Source organism: Rhinopithecus roxellana, chromosome 2 (genome assembly GCF_007565055.1).
Source record: "Rhinopithecus roxellana isolate Shanxi Qingling chromosome 2, ASM756505v1, whole genome shotgun sequence".
Classification (NCBI taxonomy): Eukaryota; Metazoa; Chordata; class Mammalia; order Primates; family Cercopithecidae; genus Rhinopithecus; species Rhinopithecus roxellana.
Window position 1 is genome coordinate 137,772,294 of NC_044550.1, and position 22,425 is coordinate 137,794,718.

The following is a 22,425-nucleotide window of genomic DNA, read 5'->3' on the forward strand; positions in this document are numbered from 1 at the left end:
TTGCCCATGCCTATATCGTGAATGGTACTTCCTAGGTTTTCTTCTAGAGTTTTTATGGTATTAGGTCTAACATTTAAGTCTCTAATCCATCTTGAATTATTTTTCATATAAGGAGTAAGGAAAGGATCCAGTTTCAGCTTTCTACTTAAGGCTAGCCAATTTTCCCAGCACCATTTATTAAATAGGGAATCCTTTCCCCATTTCTTGTTTCTCTCAGGTTTATCAAAGATCAGATGGCTGTAGATGTGTGGTATTATTTCTGAGGACTCTGTTCTGTTCCATTGGTCTATATCTCTGTTTTGGTACCAGTACCATGCTGTTTTGGTTACTGTAGCCTTGTAGTATAGTTTGAAGTCAGGTAGTGTGATGCCTCCAGCTTTGTTCTTTTGACTTAGGATTGCCTTGGCAATGCGGGCTCTTTTTTGGTTCCATATGAACTTTAAAGCAGTTTTTTCCAATTCTGTGAAGAAACTCATTGGTAGCTTGATGCGGATGGCATTGAATCTATAAATAACCTTGGGCAGTATGGCCATTTTCATGATATTGATTCTTCCTATCCATAAGCATGATATGTTCTTCCATTTGTTTGTGTCCTCTTTTATTTCACCGAGCAGTGGTTTGTAGTTCTCCTTGAAGAGGTCCTTGACATCCCTTGGAAGTTGGATTCCTAGGTATTTGATTCTCTTTGAAGCAATTGTGAATGGAAGTTCATTCATGATTTGGCTCTCTGTTTGTCTGTTGCTGGTGTATAAGAATGCTTGTGATTTTTGCACATTAATTTTGTATCCTGAGACTTTGCTGAAGTTGCTTATCAGCTTCAGGAGATTTTGGGCTGAGACAATGGGGTTTTCTAAATATACAATCATGTCATCTGCAAACAGGGACAATTTGACTTCTTCTTTTCCTAACTGGATACCCTTGATTTCTTTCTCTTGCCTGATTGCCCTAGCCAGAACTTCCAACACTATGTTGAATAGGAGTGGTGAGAGAGGGCATCCCTGTCTCCTGCCAGTTTTCACAGGGAATTTTTCCAGTTTTTGCCCATTCAGTATGATATTAGCTGTGGGTTTGTCATAAATAGCTCTTATTATTTTGAGATACATTCCATCAATAACGAATTTATTGAGTGTTTGTAGTATGAAGGGCCTTTTCTGCATCTATTGAGATAATCACATGATTTTTGTCTTTGATTCTGTTTATATGCTGGATTACGTTTATTGATTTGCGTATGTTGAGCCAGCCTTGCATCCCAGGGATGAAGCCCACTTGATCATGGTGGATGAGCTTTTTGATGTGCTGCTGGATCCAGTTTGCCAGTATTTTATTGAGGATTTTTGCATCGATGTTCATCAGGGATATTGGTCTAAAATTCTCTTTTTTGGTTGTGTCTCTGCCAGGCTTTGGTATCAGGATGATGTTGGCCTCATAAAATGAGTTATGGAGGATTCCCTCTTTTTGTATTGATTGGAATAGTTTCAGAAGGAATGGAACCAGCTCCTCCTTGTACCTCTGGTAGAATTCAGCTGTGAATCCATCTGGTCCTGGACTTTTTTTGGTTAGTAGGCTATTAATTATTGCCTTAATTTCAGAGTCTGCTATTGGTCTATTCATGGATTCAGCTTCTTCCTGGTTTAGTCTTGGAAGAGTGGAAGTGTCCAGGAAATTATCCATTTCTTCTAGATTTTCTAGTTGATTTGCACACGGGTGTTTATAGCATTCTCTGATGGTAATTTGTATTTCTGTGGGGTCGGTGGTGATATCCCCTTTATCATTTTTTATTGCATCTATTTGATTCTTCTCTCTTTTCTTCTTTATTAGTCTTCTTAGCGGTCTATCAATTTTGTTGATCTTTTCAAAAAACCTACTCCCGGATTCACTGATTGGTTGGAGGGTTTTTTGTGTCTCTATCTCCTTCAGTTCTGCTCTGATCTTAGTTATTTCTTGCCTTCGGCTAGCTTTTGAATGCGTTTGCTCTTGTTTCTCTAGTTATTTTAATTGTGATGTTAGAGTGTCCATTTTAGATCTTTCCAGCTTTCTCTTGTGGGCATTTAGTGCTATAAGTTTCCCTCTACACACTGCTTTAAATGTGTCCCAGAGATTCTGGTATGTTGTCTCTTTGTTCTCATTGGTTTGAAAGAACATCTCTATGTCTGCCTTCATTTCGTTACGTAACCAGTAGTCATTCAGGAGCCGGTTACTCAGTTTCCATGTAGTTGAATGGTTTTGATTGAGTTTCCTAGTCCTGAGTTCTAGTTTGATTGCACTGTGGTCTGAGAGACAGTTTGTTATAATTTCTGTTCTTGTACATTTGCTGAGGAGTGCTTTACTTCCAATTATGTGGTCAATTTTGGAATAAGTGTGATGTGGTGCTGAGAAGAATGTATATTCTGTTGATTTGGGATGGAGAGTTCTGTAGATGTCTATTAGGTCTGCTTGCTACAGAGATGAGTTCAATTCCTGGATATTCTTGTTAACTTTCTGTCTCGTTGATCTGTCTAATGTTGGCAGTGAGGTGTTGAAGTCTCCCATTATTATTGTATGGGAGTCTAAGTCTCTTTGTAAGTCTCTAAGGACTTGCTTTATGAATCTGGGTGCTCCTGTATTAGGTGCATATATATTTAGGAGAGTTAGCTCTTCCTGTTGAATTGATCCCTTTACCATTATGTAATGGCCTTCTTTGTCTCTTTTGATCTTTGATGGTTTAAAGTCTGTTTTATCAGAGACTAGTATTGCAACCCCTGCTTTTTTTCTGTTCTCCATTTGCTTGGTAGATCTTCCTCCATCTCTTTATTTTGAGCCTATGTATGTCTCTGCATGTGAGATGGGTCTCCTGAATACAGCAGACTGATGGGTCTTGACTCTTTATCCAGTTTGCCAGTCTGTGTCTTTTAATTGGAGCATTTAGTCCATTTACATTTAAGGTTAATATTGTTATGTGTGAACTTGATCCTGCCATTATGATATTAACTGGTTATTTTGCTCATTAGTTGATGCAGTTTCTTCCTAGCCTCGATGGTCTCTACATATTGGCATGTTTTTGCAATGGCTGGTACTGGTTGCTCCTTTCCATGTTTAGTGCTTCCTTCAGGGTCTCTTGTAAGGCAGGCCTGGTGGTGACAAAATCTCTAAGCATTTGCTTATCTGTAAAGGATTTTATTTCTCCTTCACTTATGAAACTTAGTTTGGCTGGATATGAAATTCTGGGTTTAAAATTCTTTTCTTTAAGAATGTTGAATATTGGCCCCCACTCTCTTCTGGCTTGTAGAGTTTCTGCCGAGAGATCTGCTGTTAGTTTGATGGGCTTCCCTTTGTGGGTAACCCGACCTTTCTCTCTGGCTGCCCTTAAGATTTTTTCCTTCATTTCAATTTTGGTGAATCTGGCAATTATGTGTCTTAGAGTTGCTTTTCTGGAGGAGTATCTTTGCGGTGTTCTCTGTATTTCCTGAATTTGAATGTTGGCCTGCCCTACCAAGTTGAGGAAGTTCTCCTGGATGATATCCTGAAGAGTGTTTTCCAACTTGGTTCCATTTTCCCCCTCACTCTCAGGCACCCCTCTCAGACATAGATTTGGTCTTTTTACATAATCCCATACTTCTTGCAGGCTTTGTTCATTTCTTTTTCTTCTTTTTTCTTTAGATTTCTCTTCTCAGTTCATTTCATCCATTTGATCCTCAATCACTGAAACTCTTTCTTCCAGTTGATCAAGTCGACTACTGAAGCTTGTGTATTTGTCATGTATTTCTCGTGTCATGATTTTCATCTCTGTCAGTTCGTTTATGGCCTTCTCTGCATTAATTATTCTAGTTATCAATTCTTCCACTCTTTTTTCAAGATTTTTAGTTTCTTTGCATCGGGTACGTAATTCCTTCTTTAGCTCTGAGAAGTTTGATGGACTGAAGCCTTCTTCTCTCATCTCGTCAAAGTCATTCTCTGTCCAGCTTTGATCCGTTGCTGATGATGAGCTGCTTTCCTTTGCAGGAGGAGATGTGCTCTTGTTTTTTGAATTTCCAGCTTTTCTGCACTGCTTTTCCCCCATCTTTGTGGTTTTATCTGCCTCTAGTCTTTGATGATGGTGACCTACTGATGGGGTTTTGATGTGGGTGTCCTTCCCATTTGTTAGTTTTCCTTCTAACAGTCAGGACCCTCAGCTGTAGGTCTGTTGGAGATTGCTTGAGGTCCACTCCAGACCCTGTTTGCCTGGGTATCAGCAGCAGAGGCTGCAGAAGATAGAATATTGCTGAAGAGCGAGTGTACCTGTCTGATTCTTGCTTTGGAAGCTTCTTCTCAGGGGTGTAGAGGTGTGGGGTGTCAGTCTGCCCCTAGTGGGGGATGTCTCCCAGTTAGGCTACTCGGGGTCAGGGACCCACTTGAGCAGGCAGACTGTCCATTCTCAGATCTCAACCTCCATGCTGGGAGATCCACTGCTCTCTTCAAAGCTGTCAGACAGGATCATTTGTGTCTGTAGAGGTTTCTGCTGCTTTTTGTTGTTGTTGTTGTTGTTGAGCTGTGCCTTGTCCCCAGAGGTGGAGTCTACAGAGACAGGCAGGCTTCCTTGAGCTGCTGTGAGCTCCACCCAGTTGGAGCTTCCCAGCGGCTTTGTTTACCTACTTAAGCCTCAGCAATGGCGGGCGCCCCTTCCCCAGCCTCACTGCTGTCTTGCCATTAGACGGCAGACTGCTGTGCTAGCAATGAGGGAGGCTCTGTGGGCATGGGACCCTCCCAATCAGGTGTGAGATATAATCTCCTGGTGTGCCCGTTTGCTAAGACCCTTGATAAAGTGCAGTATTGTGGTGGGAGTTACCCGATTCTCCAGGCGTTGTGTGTCTCTGTTCCCCTGGCTAGGAGAAGGGATTCCCTTCCCCCCTGAGCTTCCCAGGTGAAGGGATGTCTCGCCCTGCTTCAGCTCTCACTGGTCGGGTTGCAGCAGCTGACCAGCACTGATTGTCTGGCACTCCCTAGTGAGATGAACCCAGTACCTCAGTTGAAAACGCAGAAATCACCTGTCTTCTGTGTCGCTCGTGCTGGGAGCTGGAGACTGGAGCTGTTCCTATTCAGCCATCTTGCTCCGCCCCCCTAGTGGATAGTTTTTTACCTGATCCTAAATAAAATGAACCTTTATAAAACATCAGTAGGCATTGGTATTTGTCAATTATAAAATCTGATATTATTGAAAAAATAATAAAACATTTTTGACATTGTTGAGCTTGGAAAAATGGCACAAAATAATCGTCCTGAAAGGAAACTTAAAAATGATTGAAAGCATAATTGGTAAATAACTAAAGAGAAATATTAATGCTCAAAATGTTTTTTAAATGTGAAAACAAAACCATTGTTCTCACAAAAAACTAAAGGAGAAAAGTAAAATGATCCACATTTTAAGGAAAATAAATTAAGAATTCAAAAATATTTAATAAAGTTAACTGCGAAAGTATTTCTGAAAGAAAGCTCATCAATGTTAATATTATTTGCATTTAAATATTTGGTTTTATAGGCATGTAGTGAAAACACTTATTAGATAGAAAATGTCAGGGTCAAAATGATAGAGCTCTTCATTTACCATCATACTTTGAGTGCCTTCTGTGTATTAAAAGAATTAAACAAATAATGAGGGTACAAAAGTACATTTCATAGTGTGATGGTTAATTTTGTGTCAACTTGACTGGGCTAAGTGATGCCCAGATAGCTGGTAAAACACTATTTCTAGATGTGTCTGTGAGGTATTTCAAGATGGATTAACATTTGAATTGATAGATCGTATGTCAAGAAGATCACCCTTACTGGTACTAATGAGCATTATCTAAAGCCAAAAGAGAACAACAACAAAATATGTGAATGTATTATTCATAATTCTCTAGAGAAAAAGAACTGTTAACAAAAGCATTATTCAATGATACTTGGTAAAGCATCATCAGGAAGACTCTATTCTGGATCATTGCAATCAATGTATAGACCACTGCAATATGATTTTGCACTCAGGAAGAGAGATTGAGCTCAAATTAAAATACAGCATGGGCATGCAGGAATTTATAACCAAAAAGTAGTGTACTGTCACTGGATGGGAAATTACTATGATGAGACATCAGGGGTAATGAGAATTCTGGCTAAGCCAACCTAACGAGGTTCTTGTTGAAGATAGTTCAGAATATTCAGACATCATCTGGGGGATGGTAGAGGATGAGAAAACTGACTAGATGTAAAAATGATCAGGTATCAGAAGTTGGGGGTTCTTACTAAACTAACATACTAGGTTTGCTAAAACTATATTTTACAATGAAGAACACAGTTGGGCTTAAGAAAATGTTCAGGAGCCTGACTAAAGTTTGGCTAAAAAAGGAGTCTTTGTCAGAACCAATAAAATGTATGTGTGATCAGATAAAAGTATCCATTAAAGTAAAATAATCTTATGTTTCTGATTCTTCTTTTTTTAAGAAAATTTTCTATTAAAGATGCAATACCACTTTTACATAACCAAAAACATATGTGTGCACACACACACAAACAGAGATTTACTATAGGAATCAGCTGACATGATTATAGAAGTTGAGAAGTCCCACAATCTGTAATCTGCAAGCTGCAGAACCAAGAATCATTCAGTCCAGTCTGATGACCTGAGAACTAGATGGTCGATAGTGCAATTCTTAATGTGAGTTTGAAGGCCCATGAACCAGGAGAACTGAATTCCAAAGACAGGAGAGGACACATGTCCCAGCTCAAACAGAAAGAGAAGTTTTTCCCTCCTCTGCCTTTTTGCTCTATTTGAGACCTTAATAGATTGTATGAGGCTCACCTATATTGGTAAGGGCAATCTTCTTTACTCAGCCTATCAAGTTAAAAGCTAATCTCTTTCTAAAACGTCCTCACCGACACATCTAGAAATAACGTTTCATCAGCTACCTTGGCATTGCTTATCCCACTTAAGTTGCCACATTAACCATTACTGGTATACATCTTGTCAGTTTGGCACCCATACACTTCTTTTTAAATTATACTTAATTTCTAAATAAAAACAATAACAAGATGATATTTTTACCTAACAAAAGCTCCATGTCAAATAAACAGTAGTTATCTGCAGGTGATATTAGGACCTTGCTCCAAATGCTGAAGACCCGTACCACCATTCACCTATAAGAGCCTGTCACTGGCTTCAAACCCCTATCTGCCACTGCCAACTTAAGCACTGTTGGAACAGCTGGTTCAAATGGCACAAGCTGCAGAGAGGCTTGATAGTAGCCTGGACTAGTTGGTGAACCAACTCTTGTTTGGGGCCTCACTCAAATAAAGTAGCTTATCAGGTTATTTAGTCAATGAGTTGGAGTAACTCAAATTAGGAATATCTTCTATCCAAAATCCACATAGACCTACTAGGCTTTGTGATTCTTTCTTGGTTTTAAGAGGAATAGATTCCACAACTTCTCCTTCACTTTAGAAAAACTGTCTCAATATTCCCCATACCTTTGAACCCCTAGAAATTTAGAACCTTCAGTGAGGTAGAAGGCTCTTAATTTTAAGTTGGGTTAATTTCCCACCCTCTGACAAGCAAATGCCCTCACAAAATGTCCGGAATAGTTACTACTTCTCAGTCATTAGACCTAATCAGCATAATCTCATCAATGTAACTGACCAGTGTAATATCTTGCAGAAGGAAAAAAGCAACAAAGATCCCTGTGAACTAAATTATGACACAAGCCTGGAGAGTTCATATACCCCTGAGGTAGGACAGTGGAATTATGTTGCTGGCCTTGTCAGCTAAAAGCAAACTCTGGTTGGTCCTAAGGACAGAGATGGAGAAAAAGACATTTGCCAGATCAATAGCTGCATCTCAGATCCCAAGGATTGTGTTAATTTGTTCAAGCAATGACATCACATGTGGTATACCAGCTACAATTGAAATCACCACTTAGATAAGCTTATGGTAATCCACTGTTATTCTCCAAGGTCTATTTCTTCCACACAGGCCAAATAGGAGACTTGAATGAAGATGTGGTGGGAATCATCACTTTTGTATCTTTCAAGTCCTTCATGGTGGCACTAACCTGTACAATCCCTTCAGTAATTATATATTGCTTTTGATTTATGATTTTGCTAGGTAGAGGCAGTCCTAATGGCTTCCATTTGGCCTGTCTCACCTTAATAGCCCTCACTCCACAGGTCAGGGAACCTATGTGAGAATTCTTAGAGCTGCAAAGCATATCTATTCCAATTTTTCCTTCTGGAGCTGGGGAAGTAATCACAAGACGGGTTCACAGATTCACAGGACCCATTCTGAAATGGACCAGAGCTAAAACTCCATGGATCATTTGACTTCCATAAGCCCCTCCTCTAACTGGAAGCCACAGTGATGTTTTGGGTCTCCTGGGATCATGTCAGTTCAGTCAGTGTCCAGTAGTTTCCAAAGGTCTGAATATTTTATTTCCTAATGCACAGTTCCTCTGGTAAAAGGCTATAATTCCTTTTGGGGAAGGTTGGAAGAAAAATTCAAGAGTACAAATTTTTGATAGTGTACTGGGCCCCATCTCAAAGGAATCTGGCCTCCCTTTTATTCAGTAGACTCCGGTTCCAGTTCTGGAAACTAACAAAATTCTGAGAATTAATTGACGGGTTGTGTCTTTGTTTTTATGGTTTGAGTTAGAATTTTGTTCACATAACCTAGAAGTTTCCTGTTTGTACAGATCAAGTAAGAATTTAGTAGCCTTTATATTTATTTCTCTTTGAAGAACATCATGATTAATTAGCCAAAGTCATAGATCTGCACAGTCAGTCTGTTCTGATTGCTTCTTTGACTCTGCTGTCCATTATGGTAACTACACCCACTTTTAAGTTGGCAGTTGTCATCATGTTGTCCTTGCCATCCCAGGATCCAATTATTCTCATCTCATTTAGGCTTTTTTCTATTGAGTGACTGTGGTTCCCACTACAAGTTCTGGCCCACGGAGAAGAGTAATCACAGAGCTTTTCAAGGATGTCAAAGCTCCCCTCAGATATTTATTTCTCAAGGTAGTGATGAAAGTTATTCTTTCTGTACATTTTCAGTGTGGGAAAGTAGGTGTTAAATGATAAATCCACTTTAAAATTCCAAATTCCCTAAGGCTCAAAATCCTTTCTTTTATATTAAAGCAGAGGATATTAGGCATTTCCAATTCACTCATGGTAGACCATGTTTTCATCTATGTTTTAGCCAAACAACCAAACTGTTATTGTCCTAATTTCTAGAGCTATAACAATGAATGCAGAATCTCTGCCTAGTGAGCTTTATATGAATAAATACAACCTGATCCAAATTTATAATTTGTCCCACCATTATCCTGTGCCCTTCATATTCACTTTCATACATGTTCCCTGGATTTCTCCTTGTCTGATTTAGGAAATGTAAGTACTTCTTTTGGAGTGTAACACACCTCCCCATAGGACACACTTTGTACTTTGCCATTAGTATCCTACTAGGAATGAAGTGTAGTTGTAGGTCTGTAAGCAAAGAGGGATAGTTGGGCTAAGTCCTGAGGAGAATTAACATTGTCTTGCATGACAATTGATTTAGAAGAGGTCAATATCATTTCTCAGGCAATTCAGCGTTATTCCCTTGAGATGGAAGGGCAGATATCAGTGTTGTGGGGAGGCTACTACAACTAGTGATGGGGAGGTCACTTCTGATGACAATAAGAGTCTGCTTCTACTCAGGGTGGAGATATCGCTCCCATTGGCAAAAAAAAAAAAAAAAAAAAAAAAAAAAAAAAAAAAACACTCTAATAAAATCTCATCACAATTTACAAAATCAATGTCACCAGCCTCGTCAGGGTCTTCCCATATGTTCCTTTCCCAACTATATGGTTTGGATGTTTGTCCATTCCAAAGCTGATGTAGAAAAGTAATTACCAACGTTAGAGGTGGGGCCTGATGAGAAGTGGTTGGATCAAGGTGGTAAATACCTCAAGAACGGTTTGACACCATTCCCTTGGTGATAAGTGAGTTCTCGCACTGTTAGTTTACACAAAACTGTTTGTTTAAAAGTCCAGGACCTCCCAACCATCACCCCATTGCTCCCGCCCTTGCCATGTGATGTGCCTTCTCTTGCTTTACTTCTGCTATGATTGTAATCTCTCTGAGCTCCTCACCAGAAGCAGATGTCAATGCCATGCTTCCTGTACAGCCTATAGAACCATGAGACCATTAAACCTCTTTTCTTTATAAATTACCCAGTCCCAGGTACACTTTAATAGTGGTGCAAAAACAAACTAATACACCAGCTTACAGGAACCCACTATCTTCCAATAAATGTCCTCACTCTAACATTAGGCACCCTGCAAGTCTGGGTGTTCAACTTGCACTGTAATTCAGCCAATCATGAGATGATGTCCTGTGGTTGACTGTCAGCAATTTTAACCCTGTGACAGACTACAAGAGGGAAGGATATCTTTCAAGGCACACCTGGAAGCTTTTAGGTCAAGCTTGTCTAACCCACATACTGCAGGCTGCATGTGGCCCAGGATGACTTTGAATGCAGCCCAACACAAATTTATAAATTTTCTTAAAACTTTATGAGATTTGTTCTGTGATTTAAAAAATCTCATCAGCAATCATTAGTGTATTTTATGTGTGGCCCAAGATAATTCTGTTTGCAAAATGGCCCAGGGAAGGCAAGAGATTGGACACCCTTGTGACTTAGGTCATTTATGCCATGCTTGAACTGAGAATTTGAATTCCTGAGCTCATCAATCTTTTACCACTTTGTCCAGTAACATTAAGAGTAACCAAACAATGCCATTGTATTTCTTAGCTTTTAAAAAATATTGGAAAGTAGTATATAAATGTCACTTAGCTTTTTGCTTCTTACAAGTGGTCGATTAGGAGTATTCAATGCAGGTATGGCATAACTCGATAAAATAGTTCATGCCACAAACTAACTGTACCTTTTTTCTACTAAAAACAGAGACTTTTGATTGTCTTTAGACCAAACAAGATTAGAGAGCCAGTTCCAGAAAGCCCAGAAACAATTCAGAAAACTTATTCTTAGTTTTTTTCCCCCAGAACTACTCTGAGTATCAAAATCTGTATTAGGGTTCTTTGAAAAAAACAGAACCAATAGAATATAGATAGATTATAGATGGATGGATGGATAGATAGATAGATAGATAAAAAAGAATTACTGTTAGATTGACTCACACAATTACGATGGCTGAGCAATTTGCCATTTGCCATCTGAAAGCTGGTGATCTAGTTCAATTAAACCAAGAGCACAGTTTTCTCTGCTTTTGTTATATTTGAGCCATCAAGGGATTAGATGATGCCCACCCACATTGGTGAGGATGCTCTTCTTTACCTAGTCTACTCATTAGAATGCTCATATCTTCTGGAAACACCCTCAAAGACACACTAATAAATAACTTTTCACCAGCCCTATCTGGGCACTCCTTAGCCCAGTCAAGTTGACATATAAAATTAACCATCAGTAAAGGAAAGGTGAATGTGCTCTTTGCTTGGGCTGAGGAAGCCATCTTCTCACAGCATCAGGTATCAGCCCTCTTGTTTCTTGGGCTTTTGTACTTGGACTGGTGCTTACATCATTGGCTTCCCTGGTTCTCAGGTCTTCAGGTTTGTACTTGAACTACACTACTCACTTTCCTCAACCTACAGTTTGGAGAAGGAAGCTGGTGGACCTCCATAATGATGTAAGTCAATCCCTCAATGAATCTCTTTCTGTATTCCTATTAACTGTTTCTGTAATCATATTAACAATATTAATAGGAAATATGTAACAATTATTATTATACATGTATATCCTGCAATATTAATATTAATATCCTATTAATACTGTATCTCTGGAAAACCTTGAATAATACACAGAGCATATTATTGTGCCCTAACTCAGTTGGCTGTCTATTAAAAGAGAAAAAGAATATTTATTGTTTAAAAAGTATATTATTAACACAAATAATAGTCTGGAGAGCTCCCACGGAAATATATTGGAGGATAGAAATGGTAGAGATAAATTTCATAATGATATGGTAATTTTTATCAGAATGTTATTGTCCTTTGTCTAGAGTACTCCGAATGAATTTGGGGATACTCTTAAGGCACTCTTCCATGTTGCTATGTATGCCAATATTTTCCAACACAGGACAAATTTTCCAAATAGTACCTTGTAGCAAAACAGCAAATAAAACCAAACCAAATATTAATAGCTAAATTGTAATAATTGCTGTTTTGCTTTATTATCTCTAAATCCAACTCCACATCAACCTTCTTTTCTCTCTGTGTTCTCATCTCTACCCTTATGCACATAGTGTAAATAAGCTTGAGTAACCAAAGTTTTAGTTTGCTCCTGACAATTTTAATATAAACTCAAGTTCTCAATAACTTGAAAAGATAGACAAATATTTTTACTCATCTTATTGAATTTATTGAATCTTAGAAATAGTGTTTGCTTTATTTTCTGTCAGCGAGTGAGGACAGTTTTCTTTGCAACCTCAAGCCTGTTGTCCATGCAAGTAATAATAATAATAGCTGGTCTACATTCTACCAGCTTGGTGCTGGTAGAGATGAGATGAGGATGAAAGAAAGATTTCCTTATGGATTCTTTCTTGTGACCTTTATGGTTAGAAATCCCAGCTTGCAGCTGAGCCAAAAGAACAATAGGTAAATCCATAGTCATTGAAACTTCAGTAGTTAGTATAAGGGTAGATAGATAATAGAAAAATATGAATATTGTTATTACCATCATAATTAGCTATGTAATCATGAACTTTATCTATAAAACAAAATCTGAGATAATTTCAGGCCTTAGGAGATTCTGTTTCTAGAATGTCAAAAGAAGTTTTATATAAATTTACCTGATGATTTCTCTAATATCTAGGGAACAAAATAAAACTAGATTACATTTTTTTCCTCCTGTCTTTTTGTCTTGCCATAACGATTGCTCTGCCTCAAGATTACTGCTAAATATAGTTGAGACATGGCACAGACACGAGTGTGTAGTACGAAGTTGGGGCAACTTAGCTTTTGGTTTTATTGTTGCTAGATTATGTGGTTAACAAAACAAAAAAGATCAACAGGTTGATTTTTGTCTCACTTCTAGTTTCCAAAGCATGTAATGCCAGGGATCTAAATCTAAATGGAAGATTATGTTTCTGCTATTTGTGTTATTATTCCAACATTTCTACTTCCTCATAAAATGGCACATATGCTTCTGTGCTATAATGAAACAATAACAAGAAAAAACGTTCAAAGTCATATCACCCTACCCTACTTCCTTTTATGTTGTCAGCAATTAATTTTAAATTCTCCAAGCATATTTAAATCAAACATCCAAAATATTCAGCATCAATTTTCTATCATCATCTGATCTAAGTGCTTTAAAAAGAATGCTTCCACCAGCTTCATTACACAGACACATTTTCTAAAGTATGGAGAGATAAGGATTTTCCCCGATCGAAAAAAAAAAAAAAAAAAAAAAAATCGAAAAAGAGATAGGATAAAACCTTATGGGCCTTGCATTGCTAGTTTATTTCTCAGCTACAATTAATGCTCATAATTCTTCCAATGCCATAGCAGCTAAAGATTAGGAGTAATGGTGTGGCCTTAGGAATCAGGATAAAGTCATTTAAAATGAATCTAAAACCATTCTAGATACATTGAGGGTATTGCATATTTTAGAATAGTGTCTTTCCCCAAAATATATTAGACTAAAGGATTATTTCATATAGTTCAAATTTTATGCATTTCCTTATATGCGTTTAGCATATGCAATTAAAAGAATAGCTACAGAAAAAAAAAATTGGAGCGCTGGTGCTAGAAACATAACTTCAAAAGTCTGAGAATATAATTACAGAATGACAGGAAAGACATTTTGCAAGCAACAAGATTAAGATTAAGACCAAAATGGACTAAAATTAGACATCAATACAGATAAAAAAATTTTGAAATTATACAAATATGGGGAAGTTAAACAACATGCCCCTGAATGATCAATGGATTAATAAAGAAGTTAAGAAAATAATTTTTAAAATTTTGAAACAAATGAAAATAAAAACACAACATGCTACAACTGACGGGATACAGCAAAAGCAGTACTAAGGGGTAAGTTTATAGCAACAAATACTTCCATCAGAAAAGCAGAAATATTTCAAATAAATAACCTAACACTGCAACTCAAGGAACTCAAAAAGCAACAGCAAATGAAGTGAAGAAGATGGAGCACACTAGCTAAATAAAACTATCCAGTGATAGTTCCAACCACCCAAAGAACACAAATTGAACAACTATCCGTGCAAGAAAGCACCTCCATGAGAGCCAAAATATCAGATCTCTCAAGAAAGATGGATACAAACAAGGCCAGACTGCGAAGACTGGAATAAATATCTAACACTTAAATGCCCAGACTTTGATTAAGGTCCATAAACTTTAAGAATATCCAGTAAAACATGACCTCACCAAACAGACTAAATAAGGCATCAGTGACCAATCCTGGAGTGATAGAGATTTATGACGTCTCAGCTAGGGAATTAAAAATAACTGTCTTGAGGAAGCTCAATGAGCTTCAAGAAAACACAAGAAAAATTCAGAATTATATCAGATAACTTTAATAGAAAGATGGAAATAATTTTTTCAGAATCAGGTAAAAATTCTAGAGCTAATAAGTTCAACTGACAAACTAAAAAATGGGTTTCAACAGCAAAATTGATCAAGAAGAAGAAAATAATGTGAGTGTAAATGCAGGCTTTTTGAAAATACACAGTCAGAAGAGAAAAAATAGAAAACAATGAAAAGCACCCATGAGATATAGACTGTAACCACAAAAGGGCAAATTTAAGAGATACTGTCCTTCTGTCCTTGAAGAAGACATAGAGGAAGAAATTGGGGTAGAAGGTTTATTCTAAGAGATAACAGAGAACTTTCCAAACATAAAGTTATGAATATCCAGGTACGAGAAAGTCAAAGAAGACCAAGAAGATTCCACCCAAATAAAATGACCTCAAGACGTATTACGATCTAACTATCAAAAGTCAAGAACAAAGGAAAGATTCTAAAAGCATCAATAAAAAAGAAGCAACTAACATATAAAGGAGCTATGACACATTTTGCAGCAGACTTCTCCGCAGAAACTTTACAGGCTAGAAGAGAATGGAATGACGTAATCAAAGTGTGAAGGAAAAACAAACAAACAAAAAAAACTTTTAAGTAAAATACTGTATCCAGCAAAGCATGCTTATCTTTCAAGCATGAAGCAGAAATAAAGACTACCTCCAGACAAACAAAAGCTGTGACAATTCATCAACACTAGACCTGTTTTAAAATAAATGCTAAGGGGAATTCTTCAGTCAGAATAAAAAGATGTTAATATGCAGCAAGGAATCATTTGATGGTATAAAATGCACTGCTAAAAGCCAGTAGAGAGACAAATACAGCATGCTGTAACACTGTAATTTAAATGGATAAACCAAATATATATGTAGTCTGAAGACTAAAAGAAAAACTTATCAAAAACAATAATAACTATAGCAATTTGTTGAAAGATAGACAATAAACCAAAATGTAGAGACTACAAAAGGTCCAGGCCGGGTGCGGTGGCTCATGCCTGTAACCCCAGCACTTTGGGAGGCCGAGACGGGCGGATCACAAGGTCAGGAGATCGAGACCATCCTGGCTAACATGGTGAAACCCCGTCTCTACTAAAAATACCAAAAAAAAAATTAGCCAGGCGTGGTGGGGGGCAGCTGTAGTCCCAGCTACATGGGAGGCTGAAGCAGGAGAATGGCATGAACCCGGGAGGCGGAGCTTGCAGTGAGCCCAGAAGGCACCACTGCACTCAAGCCTGGGCCACAGAGTGAGACTGCATCTGAAAAAAAAAAAAAAAAAAAAAAAAAAAAAAGTCCAAAAGTGGGAGCGAATTGAAGTATACAGTTTTTAGTTTTCTCTTGGCTCTTTTTTTTTTTTTTTTCTAGTTCCTCCTTTAGTTTTCTATCCGAGCTAAGTTTTTTTAGTTTAGAATAACTAGTTAAAATATGTTTTTGCAAGCTTCATTGTAGCCATAAAGCAATGATAATATATACATAAAAAAATAATAAAAAGCAAGAAATTAAAACATTCTACCGGAAGAGAGCCTGGAGATCATGGTTGACAGGAGGCAGGACTAAATTGCAGCTCCCACTTGGACGAGCAGAACAGCGTGTGGAGACTCGCATTGTGAACTTTTGCTCCAGAGTGACTGCAGGAACACATTAGGAAAGCCAAGAGAACGCACAGATCCTCTAAAGGAAGAGGATTGCTCCTACAGGACCCGGGAGATGCCTGAAATATTGTAAGTGCCCAAACTTCAGAAGTGGGAAAGGGAGATCCTCCACTCCTGAACACACACCCGCAAAGGGGAACCTGAAGGTCTAGATTACATAAGGAGAAGATTTTGACCTTACCTAGAATTGAGTCAATTTAGAGAGCTGAGCAAAATACAGGGGTAGTAGACACAACAGAAAAATCCCTGTGGGCTCACTGGGTCACCTAGCAAACCATTCCTGCCTCACCTCACAGCGGTCCTTTAAGAGGGTTGCCAGAGGCACTGGGAAAAGGCCACAGAGAGAAGGAAACCTCCAGCTAAACTTTGTAACAATTTGAACCACTCAAGACATCTCCTGGCTAGAACTTGGGAGAGAAAGTGAATCCAGTGTGCAGACTTCACAGGTGGGGGAATAAGGACAGCCCCAGATGGGTAGCCTGGGACAAGTTCTCAGCCCTGTTCACCCACTGCCTGGAAATAGATTGGGTGTTTCTGATAGAGGCATGGTTGGGAGTGGGGCTGGCCCTTTGGGTTGCATGGGATCTGGGTGAGGCCTATGACTGCCAGCTTTCCCCCATTTCCATGAGAACCTGCATTACACAGCAGAGACAGCCATAAACGTCCTAGGAACATAACTCCATTGACCTGGGAACCTCACTCCCATTTCCCACAGCAGCCACAGCAAGACCCACTCAAGTGGAGTCTGAGCTCATTCTGCCTAGCCCTGCCCTCACCTAATGGTCATTCCCTACCCACCCTGGTAACTGAAGACAAACGGCATATATTCTTGGAAGTTCTAGGGCCCTGCCCACAACCTGTTCTCCCCATACTATCATAGCTGATGCTCTCATGAAGGTGCCATCTCCTAGCAGGAGGCCAATCAGCACAAAAATAGTACACTAATTAACCAAAGCTAAGGACGCTCACATAGTCCATTTCAACCCCCTGCCACCACCAGAGCAGGTGTTGGTATCCACAATTGAGAGACCTACAGAGGGTTCATATCAAAGGACTCTATGCAGACAGTCCCCAGTACCAGCCTGGAGTCTGGTAGACTCCCTGCGTGGCTAGACCCAGAGGAGAGATAACAATCACTACAGCTCAACTCTCAAGAAGCTGCATCTTCAGGAAAGGGGGGAGAGTACTACATCAAGGAAACTCCTCATGGGACAAAAGGAACTGAACTACAGCCTTGAGCCCTAGACCATACCTCTGACAGAAACTACCCAAATGAGAAGGAATCAGAAAACCAACTCTGGTAATATGACAAAACAAGGTTCTTTAACACCACCAGAAAATCACAGTAACTTAGCAACAATTGATCCAAACCAAGAAGAAATCCCTGATCTATCTGAAAAAGAATTCTGAAAGTTAGTTATTAAGCTAATCAGGGAGGTGCAAGACAAAGGCAAAGCTCAATGTAAGGAAATAAAAAACAAAATGATGCAAGAAGTGAAAGGAGAAATATTCAATGAAATAATAGCATAAATAAAAGAACAATAAAAACTTCAGGAAACAGTAGACACACTTACAGAAATACAAAATGCTCTGGAAAGTCTCAGTAATAGAATCAAACAAGCAGAAGAAAGAACTTCAGAGCCTGAAGACAAGGTTTTTGAATTAACCCAATCCAACAAAGGCAAAGAAAAATGAATAAGAAAATGTGAACAAAGCCTCCAAGAAGTCTGAGATTGTGTTAAATGACCAAACCTAAGAATAATCTGCATTCTGAGGAATAAAGAGAAATCTAAAAGTGTGGAAAATATATTTGAGGGAATAATTGAGGAAACCTTTTCCAGCTTTGCTAGAGAATTAGACATCCAAATACAAGAAGCTCAAAGAACACCCAGAAAATTCATCACAAAAAGATTATCACCTAGGCACATTGTTGTCAGGTTTTCTAAAGTTAAGATGAAGGAACCTTAACAGTTGTGAGGCAAAGCACCAAGTAACCCATAAAGGAAAACCTACCTGATTAACAATAGATTTCTCAGCAGAAACCCTACAAGTTAGAAGAAGATGGGAATCAATCTTCAGCCTCCTCAAACAAAACAATTATCAGTCAAGAATTTTGTATACAGTAAAATAAGTGTCATATATGAGGACACATACACTCTTTTTCAGACAAAAAAATGCTGAGAGAATTTGCCACTACTAAGCCACCACTACAAGAACTCCTAAAAGAAACTCTACATCTTGAAACAAGTCCTGGAAACACATTAAAAGACAACGTCTTTCAAGCATAAATCTCACAGGACATATAAAGGAAAAATACAATTTAAAAAGCAAACAAAAAACAAGGTATACAGGCAAAAATAGCATGACGAATAAATTGCTACCTCACATCTCAATACTAATGTTGAATGTAAATGGCCTAAATGGTCCACTTAAAAGATACAGAATTGAAGAGTAAGATAAGAATTTACCAACCAATTATTTGCTGCTTTCAAGAGACGCACTTAACATATAATGACTCAAATACACTTAAAAGGCAAAGTGATGGAAAAAAGACAGATCATGCAAATGGACACCAAAAGTGAGGAGGAGTAGCTATTCTTATATCAGACAAAACAAACTTTAAAGCAACAGCAGTTAAAAAAGACAAAGAGGGCCATTATGTAATGGTAAAAGGCCTTGTCCAACAGGAAAAATATCACAATTCTAAATATATATGCACCTAACACTGGAGCTCCAAAATTTATAAAACAATTACTAATGGACCTAAAAAATGAGATAGACAGCAACACGAAAATAGTGGGGAACTTCAATACTTCGTGGGCAGCACTAAGCAGGTCATCAAGACAGAAAGTCAAAACAGAAAAAAAATGGATTTAAATTATGCCCTGGAACAAAGGGACTTAACAGATCAGAACGTTCTACTCAAAAACCACAGATTATGTATTCCATTCAACAGCACATGTAACTGTCTTCAGGATAGTCCATATGGTAGTTCACAAATCAAGCCTCAATAAATTCAAAAAAATTGAAATTTTATCAAGCATTCTGACAAACCACAATGGGATAAAACTGTAAATCAACTCCAGAAGGAACCTTCAGAACCATGCAAATACATGGAAATTAAATAACCTGCTTTTGAATAATCATTGCATCAAAAACAAAATCAAGATGGAAATTAAAAAATTCTTCAAACTGAAAGACAATAGTGACACAACCCATCAAAATTTCTGGCATACAGCAAAGGCAGTGCTAAGAGGAAAGTTCATAGACCTAAACACCAATATCAAAAAGACTGAAAGAGCACAAATGGACAATCTAAGGTCAAACTTCAAGAAACTAAAGAAACAGGAACAAACAAAACCCAAACTCAACAGAAGGAAGGAAATAACCATGATCAGAGCAAAACTAAATGAAATTGGAAACCAAAAAATATAAAAGATATATATATATATATATATATCTGGTTCTTTGAAAAGATAAATAAAATTGATAGACCATTAGCAAGATTAACCAAGAAAAAAAAAGCTCAATTAGAAACTTAATGGTAGATATTACAACTGACACCACAGAAATACAAAAGATCATTCAAGGCTACTATGAACAGTTTTATGCACATAAACTGGAAAATCTAGAGGAGATGGACAAATTCCTGGAAGGATACAACCTTCCTTAGCTTAAATCAGGAAGAATTAGATACTCTGAACAGACCAATAACAAGCAGTGACATTGAAATGGTAATAAAAAAAAAATCAACAAATAAAAGTCAAGGACTCGATGAATTCACAGCAGAATTCTACCAGAAATTCAAAGAAGAATTGGTACCAACTCTATTGACACAATTCCACAAGATAGAGAAAGAGGGAACACTCCTTAAATCATTCTGTGAAGCCAGTATTACCCTAATACAAAAACCAGGAAAGGACATAACCAAAAAAGAAAACTGTAGACCAATATCTCTGATGAATATAGATGCTAAAATTCTTAACAAAATTCTAGCTAACCAAATCCAACAACACATGCAAAGGTAAGCCACCATGATCAAGTGGGTTTCATACCAGGGATGCAGGGATAGTTTAACATACACAAGTCAATTAATGTGATACATCTCATACACATAATCAAAACCAGAAGTCACATGATCATCTCAATAGATGTAGAAAAAACATTTGACAAAATCCAGCATCCTCTTATGATTAAAACTCTCAGCAAAATTGGCATATAAGGGATATAAATCAAAGTAGTATAAGCCATCTGTGACAAGCCCACAGCCAACATAATACTGAGTGCTGAAAAATTGAAAACATTCCCTCTAAAAACTGGAACAAGACAAAGATGCCCACTCTTACCTCTCCTCCAAATTGGTAAAGAGAATGTCAAATTGTCACTGTTTGCTGAAGATATGATTGTTTACCTAGAAAACCCTAAAATCTCCTCCAGAAAGCTCTAGAACTGATAAAAGAATTCAGCAAAGTTTCCAGGCACAAAATTAATGTACACAAATCAGTAGCTCTTCTATACAACAACAGCGACCAGGCTGAGAATCAAGTGGAGAACTCAACTCCTCTTACAATAGCTGAAAAAAAACAAAAAACAAAAAACAAAAAAAACAAAACAAAAAAACTATTTAGGTGTATACCTAACCAAAGAGGTGGAAGACCTCTATAAGGAGGTCTACAAAACACTGCTGAAATAAATCATAGATGACATGGACTAATGGAAACACATCCCATGCTCATGGACAGGTAGAATCAATATTGTAAAAATGACCATACTGCCAAAAACAACCTACAAATTCAATGTAATTACCATCAATATGCCACCATCATTTTAGATAGAATTAGAAAAAAAAATTCTAAAGTTTATATAGAACAACAACAGAAAGAAAAGCCCACATAGCCAAAGCAAGACTAAGTAAAAGGAACAAATCCGTAGGCATCACATTACCTGATTTCAAACTGTACCATAAGGCCATAGTCACCAAAACAGCATGGCATAGACATAAAAACAGGCACATAGACCAATGAAACAGAATAAAGAAGCCAGAAATAAACCCAAACACTTATAGCCAACTGATCTTCAACAAAGCAAACAAAAACAAAAAGTGGGAAAAGGACAATCCATTCAACAAATGGTGCTGGGAAAATTGACAAGCCACATGTAGGAGAATGAAACTGGATCCTCATCTCTCACTTTATGCAAAATCAACTCCAAATGGGACACGTACTTAAATCTAAGACCTAAAGCTATACGAATTCTAGAAGATAACATTGGAAAACCCCTTCTAGATATTGGCTTAGGCAAGGATTTCATGACCAAGAACCCAAAAGCAAATGAGATAAAAGCAAAGATAAATAGCTGAGACTTAATTAAACTAAAGTGCTTTTGCACAGCAAAAGGAGCAGTCAGCAGAGTAAATAGGCAACCCATAGAGTGGGAGAAAATCTTCACAATCTGTACATCTGACAAAGGACTAATCTGGAATCTACAACAAACTCAAACAAATTAGCAAGGAAAATAAACAAACAATCCCATTAAAAAGTGGGATAAGAACACGAGTGGGCAGTTCTTAAAAGAAGAAATACAAATGGCCAACAAACATGAAAAAATGCTTAACATCACTAATCATGAGGGAAATGCAAATCAAAACCACAATGCAATATTAAGTACTAATGAAATTATTCATAGAAATAGGAAAATTTCTACTATTTGTAGAAAACCACAAAAGAATCCAAATATCAAAAGTAATACTAAGAAAAAAGAATATAACTGCAGACATCAAACTATCTCACTTCAAAATATACTATTAGGTTGGTGGAAAAATAATTGCATTGTTTGCCATTAAAAGTAATAATAAAAACTGCAATTACTTTTGCACCAACCTAATAAAAAGCTACAGTAACCAAAACAACATATTATTATAAAAACACACCCATAGAACAATGGAGTGGACCATACAACATAGAAATAAATCCACTTATTTATAGCCAACTGTTTTTTGATAAAGGCATCAAAAGCATATATTGTGGAAAGGACAGCCTCTTAAATAAATGGTTTTGTGAAAACTGGGTATCTATATGTAGAAGAATAAAACTAGACGTCTCTCTCTCACCTTATAAAAATAAAAACCCAAATAGACTATAGGCTTAAAGGTAAAACCCAAAACTATAAAATTACTAGAATAAAACATAGGGGAAATATTTCAG